This window comes from Peromyscus maniculatus, chromosome 10 (assembly GCF_049852395.1).
Source record: "Peromyscus maniculatus bairdii isolate BWxNUB_F1_BW_parent chromosome 10, HU_Pman_BW_mat_3.1, whole genome shotgun sequence".
Taxonomy (NCBI): domain Eukaryota; kingdom Metazoa; phylum Chordata; class Mammalia; order Rodentia; family Cricetidae; genus Peromyscus; species Peromyscus maniculatus.
Genome location: NC_134861.1, coordinates 100,163,699 through 100,177,208, shown reverse-complemented (window position 1 = coordinate 100,177,208; position 13,510 = coordinate 100,163,699). Strand labels below are relative to the sequence as shown.

General features: G+C 41.1%; 1 pseudogene across 2 annotated transcripts; it reads left to right on the top strand.

Annotated features, from left to right (window-relative positions):
* The first annotated feature begins 5,405 nt into the window (after positions 1-5,405).
* Positions 5,406-7,670, top strand: LOC102913424 (gem-associated protein 8 pseudogene; annotated as a pseudogene). 2 transcript variants are annotated; one of them, XR_013043092.1, is made up of 2 exons: positions 5,406-5,473; positions 6,111-7,670. The product of XR_013043092.1 is annotated as a gem-associated protein 8 pseudogene, transcript variant X1 (transcript). The 2 variants fall into 2 exon arrangements; XR_013043093.1 differs by having other exon boundaries at positions 5,434-5,468.
* Positions 7,671-13,510: the final 5,840 nt, after the last annotated feature.

Genomic DNA, 13,510 nt, shown 5'->3' with positions numbered 1-13,510 from the left:
CTATTATTGACAGAAGTGTTTATGTCACACGGACAACCCTGGAGTTGGTGTGGCATATGGGAAACACCAATATCTAGAGCCCCTACATTTTATACAGATGCAAACAAATAAGGAAAGGCAGGTTACAAATCAGAATTTAAGTAAAGTGGTTCAAAGTCCTTATAATTTGTTCCAAAAATCAGAATTGTATGCTATTCTGATGGTATTAATGGATTTTTTTGGAACCTCTCAACATAGTTACTGACTCTCAGTATGCTAAAAGAGTGGTATTACATATTGAGACTGCAGAATTTATCCCTGATGAGTCAGAATTAAGTTAACTATTTATTCAGTTACAAGATATAATCAGTAATAGAAATTATCCCTTATATATAACTCACATCTGATCCCATATGGGTCTGCCAGGCCCTCTAGCACAAGGAAATGATGAGATTGATAAACTATTGATAGGAAATTGCTGGAGGCCTCAGAATTTCATAAAAACATCATGTCAGTATTAAGGGTTTAAAAAGGGAGTTTTCCATAACCTGGCAACAAGCCAAGGATATTATAAGGAAATGTCCTACTTGTTCTTTTTACAACCAAACTTCACTACAAGCAGGATGTGACCCAAAGGGTACTCAGAGGAATGACATCTGGCAGATGGATGTGTTTAATTTTGCAGAATTTGGAAAACGGAAATATGTACACCACACCATTGATACCTATTCAGGATTTCAGTGGGCAACTGCTCTGAGTTCAAAAAGGCTGATTCTGTTACCATGCATTTGCTTGAAGTTATGGCCATCATGGGTATTCCTGTACAAATTAAAACTGACAATGCTCCAGCATATGTCTCTGGTAAAATGAAATAGTTTTTTGCTTATTATAACATAAAGCATATTACAGGTATTCCACATAATCCTACAGGCCAAGCAGTCATAGGAAGATCAAATCAAATTCTAAAGGATATGCTAAATATACAGAAATGGGTAACAAAAACCCCCAGAAATAGATTACATTATGCTCTATTAACTTTGAATTAATCTCAGTGCTAATGAGAAAGGAACAACAGCTGCAGAGAGACATTGGATAATAGAAAAAAAAAAAAAACCTACAGAATTAAATGAACCTATATACTTTAAAGATGTGCTGACTTCAGAATGAAAACCAGGAAATATATTACACTGGGGACAAGGTTTTGCTTTTGTTTGTACAGGAGAAGAAAAGTTACGGATACCAACAAAATTGATAAAGTTTCAATTTTGAACAAGAGAGACCTCTTAATTAGAAGAGGTGATAGTTCATCAACCAGCATGACCTTCCAGTTTAAACTAATTTATACCACTAGCAAATGCTTTTCATTTAATCAGATATAACTTGCCAAAAGGGAACCTTCTCAAAGTTAGGGTTGCAGAAAGGTTTTTGTTTTTGTCTTTCAGGAGAATGAAGGCTAAGGAATCTGAAGAACACTGGACAAATAAGACATCTGAAGTAAAAGGACAAATCATCCAGAAAAATGTCCCAAGAAAAAGAGTGAATCAGCCTATATCACATATGAAATTTCATAAGTCTTCCTAAATGTTTGTTTCTGCTGTTCTCTACAGACACTTAACACAAATAGTCCAGAAAATTAAATCAGGCTTTGGAGTTGGAGTGTGACTTTCTCCTTCTCTAAACCCAAGCATGCTTGTTAAAAGAAAATACAAGGGCGGGAGTGGCATATGCCTTTAATCCCAGCACTCAGGAGGCAGAACCAGGCTGATCTCTGTGAGTTCAAGGCCAGCCTGGTCTACAGAGCAAGTTCCAGGACAAGCTCCAAAGCTACACAGAGAAACCCTGTCTTGAAAAAGCAAAAAAAAAAAACAAAAAAAAAAACAAAAAAAAACCAAAAACCAAAAACAAAAACAAAGAAAGAAAGAAAATGCAAAATCTCTGTATCATGTCAGAAGAGTCACCTGATATGGGACAGAAGAAAAACCAAAATTAAGGGATTATTCTATTCCACTAATCTCATAATTTTTTGGTTCTATTTTGATTCTTTAATTTTTTTTTTTTTTTTTTTTTTTTTTTTTTTTTTTTTGGTTTTTCGAGACAGGGTTTCTCTGTGTAGCTTTGCGCCTTTCCTGGAACTCACTTGGTAGCCCAGGCTGGCCTCGAACTCACAGAGATCCGCCTGGCTCTGCCTCCCCGAGTGCTGGGATTAAAGGCGTGTGCCACCACCGCTCGGCAAAACTTTTCTTAAGGTATGAATTTTATATCAATTTATACGATTAGCACATATATATATATATATTTTAAACTTTTGTCATGATATTAATGGTCATATAGACTACTAACTAATTCTAGAAAAAAGGCTTCATTTAGCTGCCTGTACATGTTTTGGTGTTTGAGTCTCTATCTGTTTTCTGCTGGGAATCATGACCACACCTAACAGCAAATTTAAAGTCTCTAGAAAGATGATGGGGCCCCACAAGGACAGTTCCATCAGGACGATGATAACGCCACTAAGCTGACAAACACCACCCAAAGATCAGCTTTGGACTACAAACTGCTCAGGACAATTTTGAGATGGCTAGCTGAGATGATCCACCCTCACAAACTGCTGGAGCAAGGACTTGAGACAAGCCCTGCATTTTTGCATTCTGCAGAGACTGGACAACAAATGATACAGCTACTTCTCCCAGGGCATGACAATTAACCCAAAATTTTTCTTTTCAGGATCCCCAAGGATGCCTTCACCCCCTAGAAAGCAGGAAGTAACTTTAAGAACACAATACCCACATTCCCAAGAGGTGGAGTGGGTGGTTTTGGTCTTTCAATGGGTTTTGGATTATTGTCATTGTTTGGGATACTTGGTTACAAGTTGTTATTGTTAATGGTCAGGAAAAATACTAAACAAAAAAGTTCAGATTTAAGATTCTTAATTGAAAAAAAAGAGGATACAGATAAGAGGTAGATTATTGAATCTACTAAAAAAAGATATAGAAATGACAGAATAAAGGGTAAATTATTGAATCTACTCTGAAAAGAAAAAAGAGAGAATATGGATATATGATTGTAGCTAGAGTTTTCCTGCCTTGCCCACAGTCAGGACAAATCTCTGTCACCCGCCAGTCCCACAGCCGCTCAGACCCAACCAAGCAAACACAGAGACTTATATTGCTTACAAACTGTATGGCCGTGGCAGGCTTCTTGTTAACTGTTCTTACATCTTAAAGTAACGCATTTCTACAAATCTATACCTTGCCATGCGGCTCGTGGCTTACCAGCATCTTCACATGCTGCTTGTCCTGGCAGTGGCTGGCAGTGTCTCCTTCTGCCTTCCTGTTCTTTTATTTCTTCTCTGTTAGTCCCGCCTATACTTCCTGCCTAGCCACGACCAATCAGGTTTTATTTATTGACCAATCAGAGCAACTTGACATACAGACCAATACAGCCAAGTGCAGACCATCTCAGACACCTGCACTCAGGCCCATGATCCTAATCATCCTCTATGCAAACCTGCTGGGTAACGCCACAAGGAACCCAAGAAGGGCTCCCACAGGACATACATTAACATCCCACAGCATATGATAAGAGAAAAAGGTAGATTATTGAATCTATTTTTAGGAAGCAACTACTAGTTTTAAATATTTTACACTGGATTGGATTTTTCTTTTCTTTTTTCTTTCTTTCTTTCTTTTTTTTTTTTTTTTGAGCTGAGGATTGAACCCAGGGCCTTGTGCTTGCTAGGCACTGAGCTAAATCCCAACCCTGGATTTTTGTATATTGTCTAAAAATTATGTATATTGCTACAAGTTTGAGATTGATTTATATAGACATGATAAGATATAAAGGTAGATTATTGAATCTACTTTTAGAAAGCAACTGCTAGTTTTAAATATTTTACATTGGATTGGATTTTTGTATATTGTCTAAAAATTATGTGCATTACTACAAGTTTGAGATTGATTTATATAGACATAGGATAAAAAAGGTAGATTTTTGAATCTACTTTTAGAAGGCAACTGCAAATTTTAAAATATTTTATATTGAATTGAATTTTTGTATATTGTATATAAATTATGTATATTGATACAAATTTGAGACTGATTTTGTTAAAAAATACTGTACATATATTTCTAATCTAATCTTGTTCAAGGTATTGTACCTATTCAGTTAATTTAAAAATGTAATGCAGTTTGCTAATCCTTAAAAGTTATTATTACTAACTAATTAGGATATAAAAAAATGGAAGTTAGTAGTTAGTCATTACAATTGCATTTGTAGTCAGATTAGGCATGTTTTCAAGGTCAAGCAGAAATATATTTTAAATAGATAGGTCATCTTGAAGTATTTCAGAAATCTACAGAATATGGAATTTAAGATATTTTAATAATATAGTTTTTTTTTCTATGACTATGAGACATGTCTGCTCCTGGCAGCACCAATCTACTTAAGAGCAGATGATAGGCATTGAAGAAACTCCATATGGAGTTTACTGGGCAAGAAAGTGCCCTTGCATTGACTGCTGACAGTATGCTGTTCAAAATGGACAAGCAGGACACAAAACAAAGGACTGCTGATCCTTGCCAAGACAAGGTAGGAAGGCTCTTTAGAAAATCCTGTTTCAGAGAAAAGTCTGTCAGATATGCTAAGCCTGTAGGCCGAAGATGATGCCCCAATGTTGCAGAAGAAACTTGGGTGACTGTCCAGGCAGTCAGCTGTTTCTGTCATAACTCAAATTTTTTGTAAGTCGCTTGTTTACACTTCTTCCTTACTCAGTTAATACTATTTCCTTCTCGGGTCTCTGAGATGAGTTGAAGATTAGATAGTTACAGTTTTCCTTGTTAACATTTTGAGGAAAGAAATTCATTAAAGAGGTATAAAGTATATAAGTTTGAAAGATATCAAAAGATAGTTTTCTGTTAGTAATATAAGTTAGGATAGAAAGTGAATTATGTACATTTTAGACTCACCAAGATAAGATAGATAATGGAATGTTTTTTGCTGAATTTGTCAAATGCAAATGGACTAGACATTGTTGATGTATTTATTGCCTGTATATATTGTGTATATAGTTATTGTACTTATTGTATATAGTTTTTTGTACTAATTATAACTTTTTTATATATTTGACAAAAAAGGGGGAAATGTGGTGATATTTTATCTGTGTACCCCCAATAAAGCTTATCTGAGGATCAGAGGAAAAAGCCAGCCACTGTATTAAACATAGAAGTCAGGCAGTAGTAACACACGCCTTTAATCTTAGCATTTGGGATGCAGAGATTCATCTAGATCTCTGTGAGTTCAAGGCCACACTGGGAACAGAGCCAGGCATGGTAGCACATGCCTTTAATTCCAGCCCTAACCATAGAGGTCTGGAGGTCTGTACAGACAGACAGGAAGTGATGTAGCTGGGCGGAGAGAGGAAGTGAGATAGTAGAACAGAAAGGCATATAGGCTTGAGCATACAGGAAGTAGGTCTCTCTGGAGGCTGAGAGTTGGTAAGGTGAGGTTGGCTCATCCTGTTCCTCTGATCTCTCAGTTTTAATCCCAATATCTGACTTCAGGGTTTTTATTAATAAGACCGTTTAGCAATTCACCTTACATAAAGTCTTATTTCTTTTTACAAATTGCTATTCTATTGATGTCCTTGGGGGAGTATATATATATATAGTGTGTGTGTGTGTGTGTGTGTGTGTGTGTGTGTGTGTGTGTGTGTGTTATGCTTTCTGTTTTTCACTCTTTGTACTTCTTTTTTATTTTTATTTTTTGGTCATTCATCTGTAGTGGGGGGATTTCTTGATCTTCATCAGTGGTGACCCTGTTGCTGCCTCTGGCCAGCCAGGACCTTCAGCCTCTAGGAGGCTGGACTCAAGTGCCTGCTTTCTATGAGACTCCTCTCTAGGAGGTGTACCCTTGCCTCCTCCATCCGGGACCCGGTTGAGGGCCCATCCCTACGAAGGCCGGTTTACCTCAATAAGAGAATGTACTTTCCTCCCCAGAATTCCTGCCTCTCACCAGCAGTCATGAGGTTGGGCTTGGTCTGTCTGCTTGAGGCTTGACTCAAAAGGTCTTATTTCCTTCACACAAAAGGTCTTATTTCCTTCCCTTCCGTTCTGACTTTTTCTTTTGGACTCTTCCAGGGCATGTTTTTAAAAACATAAAAGGCCCCCTCCACGGAGAACTGGGCCCGTGGTTGCCCACCGCCTGAGATCTGCAAGCTGCATGCCCACGAGTGCCCACTTGGACTTTTGCAAGCAGAGACAGCAGCGATGACATCCAAAAGGAGCGCTACCGCATCTTGGTATTCTCACCCAGTATATGCCAGATACTGGCGACATTATCACCATGCCATGTTTTGGATGCGAAGCCACCAGAATGCCTACAGAAAGTCCAGGGATTCCTATTTCATGTCCCCGTGGTTCTCTCCTCCTGGAGTTCTTCCCTGGAACTCTCTTGCTTATGAGGCTAAGCGTCCTTGGAACCTTCAAGGCCAGTACATGGCCCAGCAGGCGCCTCCCTACAGTGTTTCTCATCTCCAAAGCTCTGGGCAGCCTCTGTGGGATAGCAGTAGAACCCAGGCCTCGCCCAGAGACGATGAAGCCCCGCTTGAGGAGGAAGAGATGGAGTCGGATTCAGATAACGAAGTCGAGTGCGACCTGAGCAGCATGGAAATCACCGAGGAGCTCCGCCAGTACTTTGCGGAGACCGAGAGGCACCGGGAGGAGCGGCGGCGACAGCAGCAGTTAGACGCGGAGCGCCTGGAGGACTATGTGAACGCCGACCATGGCCTGTACTACAACCACCGCCGCTCCGCGGAGCCCCCGGCCGAGAAGCCCGGGGAGCGGCGCCGAGCCGAGATGCAGCGCCTGTACGGGGACAGCGCCCCCAAGATCCTGGCCATGGAGGCTGCTGCGCAGCTGAGCTTTGACAAGTACTGTGATAAAAAGCAGCCAAAATACTGGCCTGTCATTCCCCTCAAGTTCTGAGTCCGGGCACGGGGCCCTGGGGAGTGCCTCCTGGACGCAGGGCCTGGGCGCTCCCTCTTACCTTTGGAGTGTTCCCTTCATCTCTCCGGGACGTTTTTCAGAGAAGGAGGCTTGTATACCGACACAGTGGGTGCAACCTGTCAGGTGCACTGTTGCCAACACAAGGAATGCCATAAAGTGATAATCGTGTGTATTGTCCTGGCTCTTGACCTGCTCTCTAATAGTTCATTGAAATTCTTGCCTAGAGATACTATCTAGTGGTTTGCATTTGTATTTCCTTCTTTAAACCTTCCTGGCTGTCACACAAGCCTGAAGCCACAGGTCTTTTTTTTTTTTTTGAGACTAGTTCACATATAGCCCGAGCTGGCCTCAAACTCTCAAGTCCTCCTGCTTCCACCTTCCAGCCGCTAGCTTACAGGTGTGCGCCCCAACTGGGCTCCGATCCACATATTCTCACTGACTGTGACCCTTGGGTCCCTCTGAGAATGATGCAGGTGAACAGTAAGACAAATGCCACCGTCACTCGGCCAGGTGTCAGCCTGCGTGCTCCATAAAAGGCCCGAAAGCAAATACTTGGGTTTGGCAGGCCATGTGGTCTGTCAGAACTGCCTAACCCTGACTTTATAGCACACAAACAGCCATGGATACTGAGTAAACAAATGGATGTGACTCTATTCCAATAAAACTTTATTTGTAAAATAAAAAAACATAAAAGTACGTTTTTAGACTCCCTAAGGCTTTGGGCTCCCTATTTTTCTAAAACTCTCCTCCCCCAGCTGGTGGCTGATCAGTGTCTGCTTACCTTCTCCTCCTCTGAGGTATCTTTAACAAACCTGCCCATCAGGCAGGTTTACAGCTTGCCTGCACTGAGATTTCTGGGTAAACTCTAATAAACCATCTGTGTGCTTCAGTTTGAGTTGGTTTTTTCACTACTGAGACTAAGAACCCCAACAGGGAACCCCAATTTATCCTGCACCAATTCAGTTGCTTTCTGTTTCTGAACACAGCTGATTTTGGAGTGGGAGACCAGAGAGAATTCCTTTGCTGCTTTTAAGACAGGAAATCCTCCAGGGGAGAGGGAGGGGGGAGTTACAGGCAGGTGCACATAGAAGCCTGAAAAGGAAATTGGTCAGTCTCCAAATTTAATTCTGATCTAATCTAACTTAAAATCCTAACAGCGTTTCAGTTCATTTAACTACTACAAGTCAGATAAAGTGACCATGAATCTCCTGTGGACGTTTAGTAAATGAGTTGTGAGCATCGAGGACAAGTTATTTGGAAGGAAGGGCCATAGACAAAACTGCATTAACATGCATGACATTCTAGCATGAAAGTACATCTGGATTTTAGGTATACAAAAATACATGAAGCCAGGTGTGGTGGTGAAGGCATGTCATACCAGCACTTGGGAGGTACAGGCAGACCCTCTGGGCTCCACTATCTACACAGCTTCTGAGGCCTGGAACAGACTTCCCAGCTTTGCCGTAACCATCTGATACTCTCACCAATGGATTGTAAAGATTCTTTGATTTATGACTTTGTTACTATGAGAAATTCAGAAACTGTTTCCATGTTGGAATATGGTGTTGGGTAACCTGGGTCTGTGTTCCAGGTTCCCTGTCCATGGTCACTCATACTGGGCTCCAGAACAAATCATCTCTTACACCTGAGGCAAAGCTGTGTTTTGTGTGCAAAGTCATGAGGTATGAAGAAAGCAAAATCACCGTATTTTTGTAAAAACCAGTTGTAGCAGGAATCTTAAAAAGTTCTTATTAATAAAATCAAACCTGAGGCCAGTTATTGGGTTGAATGCTGGAAAATCAGAGAAGCAGAACAAGCTACAGCTACCTCACCTTGCCAATTCCTCAGCTGATCCTGTTTCCTCAGACTGGAAACCTCTGAGTCCTCATCTGGAATGAATCTCAGCTGAACTGCTGCTCAAAGCCTAAAAGCTTAACCAGCCAAATGCTTCTAGTTTCTGGTCTTCATGCCTTATATACCTTTCTGTTTTTGCCATCACTCCCTGGGTTTAAGGCTTGCTTTCTGGGATTAAAGGTGTGAGTCACCATGCCTGGCTGTTTCCAATGTGGCCTTGAATTCACAGAGATCCAGAGGGATTTCTCCTCTGGAATGCTAGGATTAAAGGTGTGTGTGCCACCATTTTCTGGCCTTTGTATCTAGTGGCTGTTCTGTCTCTGACCCCAGATAAGTTTATTAGGGTGCACAATATTTTGGGGAACACAATACCACCACAACCGGTTAAATCCTCCACATGTTCATATTTGAATGAGATTTATAATCTCATTTGAGAGTACATAAACTGTTCTCTCTATAATTGGGATACAAGGAGATAAACTTTCCTAATGTCTCTACATTTTATATTTAAATAATCTCCAAAATATTTTTATTAAAAAGTAAGTAGACCTTACTCTTTTTTTTTTTAAGATTTATTTATTTATTATGTATACAGAAGAGGGTGCCATCTCATTACAGATGGTTGTGAGCCACCATGTGGGTGCTGGGAATTGAACTCAGGACCTCTGGAAGAGCAGTCGGTGCTCTTAACCTCTGAGCCATCTCTCCAGCCCGACCTTACTCTTGGATATAATATTTGTGTATACATTTCTTTGATTTCTGAGCAGGCAAACTTTAATTTAAATTGCCTCTGAGTAATAATATATAAATTCATGTGATGCAGAGAAAAGATTTGTAAAACAAAATATTAAGGTTCTGAATATGTTAATAAATTAGATAATAGTCTAACTTTCCTATAGTGACTACACTAAAAAAAAATCTCTGAATTTAAAATTTTTCTTATTTATTTATTTAAACTTTTTTATTTTATGTGCATTGGTGAGAAGATGTCAGATCCTCCAGAACTGGGGTTACAGACAGTTGTGAGCTGCCATGTGGGTGCTGGGAATTGAACCTGGGTCCTCTGGAAGAGCAGCCAGTGCTCCTAACTGCTAAACCATCTCTCCAGCCCCCTGAATTTTAAATTTTAAGGGGTAGGTTTTGTCTTAAAATATATATATATATATTTCTCCAGTACTGGGTATTGAACCCTGGACTTTGTCCATATTAGGGAGGCACCTGACTCCAGTCCTGTCTTAATTTTTAAAAATTGCTATAAAGAAGCTTTTAAAAAGGGCAAACAGTTTTGGCAAGCATTAATGTAAACCTAGGAACTGTAGCCATGAGATTGGATTCTCCAGAAGAGCTGCCAGCCAAAGTCATGCTGGGATCAAGAAAAACGGGCCTTGGCGGTTCGTGTCCCTGGAGTTGTATCCATGCCAGTGGATGTCCACACAACCCAGAAGAGAATTTGACATTGCTGCTGCCGCTGTTGCTATTATAACAATGGCGCACACCGCTGCTACTGTTTCTGGGATTACCATTTCATAATTGCTTACTACAGCTAGCACAGTGGAGACCCTGGCAACAAAAGTAGCTACCACAGTTAGTTAATCTTTCATTCTATTGGGCATGATAAATTTAATTCAGTAGTTATATACATCTCGATTGGCTTTGAAAATTATAAATTTATAAACTCAAGTTCCAGTTGCTTTTGGGATACTATCTTACAAGGACTCCAACATACAGTATGGCTTGATAAGGAAGGGAATGGCTCAGTTGCCTTTAGCCTACTGGCTATGGGTGAGATAGGACCTCTGTGGGTCTTTTCTGTGTTGAACACACAGATTGCAAGCCCAGTGCCACTTGAGATCCTTGGCAGGAATTAACTATGCAGCTCACACACGATGGAGCCGGTATGATAATGAGTATTCAGAGATGGGTAATGCCTGGGGGGCACTCACCAACCTAAGACAGAGCACCTGTGTGGCCTGGGCAGGCGTCTCCAGACTGGTAAGGTGACCTGCTGACGTCCCACGCAACCCAAGTCAGAAGCTCATTTTTTAATAAAAGGGGGACCTACAGGGTCCTGGCCCCCGTTTTGGGTAACTGTTGCCTTGCTTGCGGACCTTGACCTTGATGTCCCCCCTATGCTAATTCCCTGCCAGGTTCCACCCTCCTGAATGCTTAAGGGAAGTTCCTTGTCTGTGTATCCTGAATAATGGGCATTAACAGCTTAGATGCAAGATTGTAAAACATCAGTAGCGAACTTCTGCCCTCCAGGGTCCTCCCATTGTAAGCCTGTATTTAAGACCTCTTACCCCCTTCAAGAAATGACATTCGACATTTAAAATTAAATATATATATGTATATATTATATGTATATATATATAATTGAATGAATACTGCGAATGTAATCTACGAATACCACAAATGTGATTAATATCACGAGTGTAATTTAAAAAATAAATTAATAAATTAATTTAAAAAAAGGGCTAAGAAAGTGAGGAGCCAGCATAAAGAAGGAAATGCCATTTTCCTCCCTTCATCTTTCAGAAAAACCCGTTTGTAGGTCGACAGTCAGCTCCAGGAAGGAAGCCACAGCCACACGCGGGGGTGGAGGAGCAGCAGGGAGGAGGAACACTGCGCAGCAGAGACGGGCGGTGGTTGTCAGGGAGTGGAGATGTGAGCACAGCTGACCGTCCATCCAGACTTCTGGCCAACATGACAATGGCTCATCTGAGTTCAAGTCAGAAGTGTGAAGTGACTACAGTTACCAGGGTTACAAGTTTCCTTTATTCAGCATTGTGGGTGCAGAGTAGGAAGGCAGAGTTGAGAGGTAGGCCAGGGAGGGTTAGAATAACCTACTACAAGCTTAGATAACTGTCTTAAGATGATAACCAACCAAGTAAAACACTTCAACAATACCGTCACTCTTGACATACAGTCTTGGGTCTATTTACCAGGCAGGGACTTCGGTAAGCAGGGCACCGAGGGCATGAACTGAAGAAGTGCTGTATTTTGCTTTGTTCTTTTGTTACATGGACTGAAGTTTTCAGAAAAAAAGCCACGTATGTGTCAAAATGCTACCAGGAAATAGATGGGCTGTGTGGTACAATGGATAGCACACTGGACTTCTGGGTGCTCAAGAAAGTCAAAAGCTCCTACCAGGATAATTGACTGAGAATTTTTTACTATGGAAAGTTAGAATGTTGCAGATCAATAGACTAATTATCTTGGACTACCTTAATTCACTTTAAAAAGCCCACCTCTGTATCTAGCCTAACATCCTTTTCAACTATCAGGTAAAAACCTTTGAAATGTATTAGCAAGACCACCACAAAATGATGTATGATCTAAAACATGTAACAGAGTACCCTCCCCCACTGCAAACTACACACCTGAGTTCACACCAGTGTTTAAAAATGCCTCAAGACTGTTTTGTTTGGTGACTATAGGAATTCATGTGATCACTTTCATGATGGTAGACTCTTAGTTGGGCCAATCTGAATCCATGTTCTTGGGCCATGATCACTTTTATTTGGCTCAGAATAAATGATCTCTTATGCTCTTTGAGGTATGGCTGTGATTTTTGTACTTGTTTTAGCCTCTCATATGGGGCCCCATGGGTGATCCTCTCATTGGTAATACCAGCACCAGGTACCAGCATGGCCCCTGGTGCTCAGCCACCCATGTTGCCTCCTGGATGATGTTGGTGAGTTTTTCTGGGCCGCATCTCCCTTTGGTTTGGTCCACAGTCCATTCTGAGCTGACTGTGGATAGCCTCTTCCTTTGTTTTCAGAACATTTGGTCAGAACTCTCATTTATTTACTAGCATTCAGCCATGTCTCTCTCTCTCTCTCTCTCTCTCTCTCTCTCTCTCTCTCTCTCTCTCTTTCTCTCTCTCTCTCTTTTGTTTTTTGTTTTGATGCTCCTCTAACACCTAATTCTGGGTTGTTGAAGCTAGAGAGATGTCTCATCAGTTAAGATGAGACTTTGGTTCAGTTCTCAGCACAGCAACTTACAACCAGCTGTAACTCCAGTTCCAGGGGATCTGTCACTCTCTTCTGGTCTCCATGGGTACCAGGTATGCAAGTGGTGCACAGACAACAGTGTGGACAAAGCCCTCGTACACATAAATCCATCTTTAATTCTGAGATGTTTTTCTGTGCCTGTTTCCCCCTTTGGTTTAGAAGTTTTATGAGTTCCTGATCATGAAGATGTCAAAGATAAGAGCCAGTCATTTTCCAGGTCAACAAAGAAGAGATGTCAAGGAAATTCCGTAGAATGTGCAATGGCCTCACAGGGAAACTCAAGACAACATACAGCATGCTCTGTTCCCGGGTTGGAAGGAACCTTATTGGCAAGTTTCTTGAGTCCACCCATGCATGTTCTTGAGCCCACACATGTTCCCAAAACTGCAGGATAAACCCAGACACAGTGGGAAGAACAGAGCTTGGGGTGAGTAGCTACTCTGAGAAGCAGCACAGAAATCAGATTCAAACCACAGCTAACACAGAAGGCTGCAATTTTCAGGGGATGAAAGATGAAATGGAAAACAGAAAGATAAGAAAGAAGGAAATATTTGGGCCAAAAAGAAAAAAAAAGCGACATTTGGTACTCCATCTGGTTCTATGTATGGTGACGATGATAATTGAACTGGCAAGCACTAAAAAGTTCTTGGATCCCCAAATTGGCTC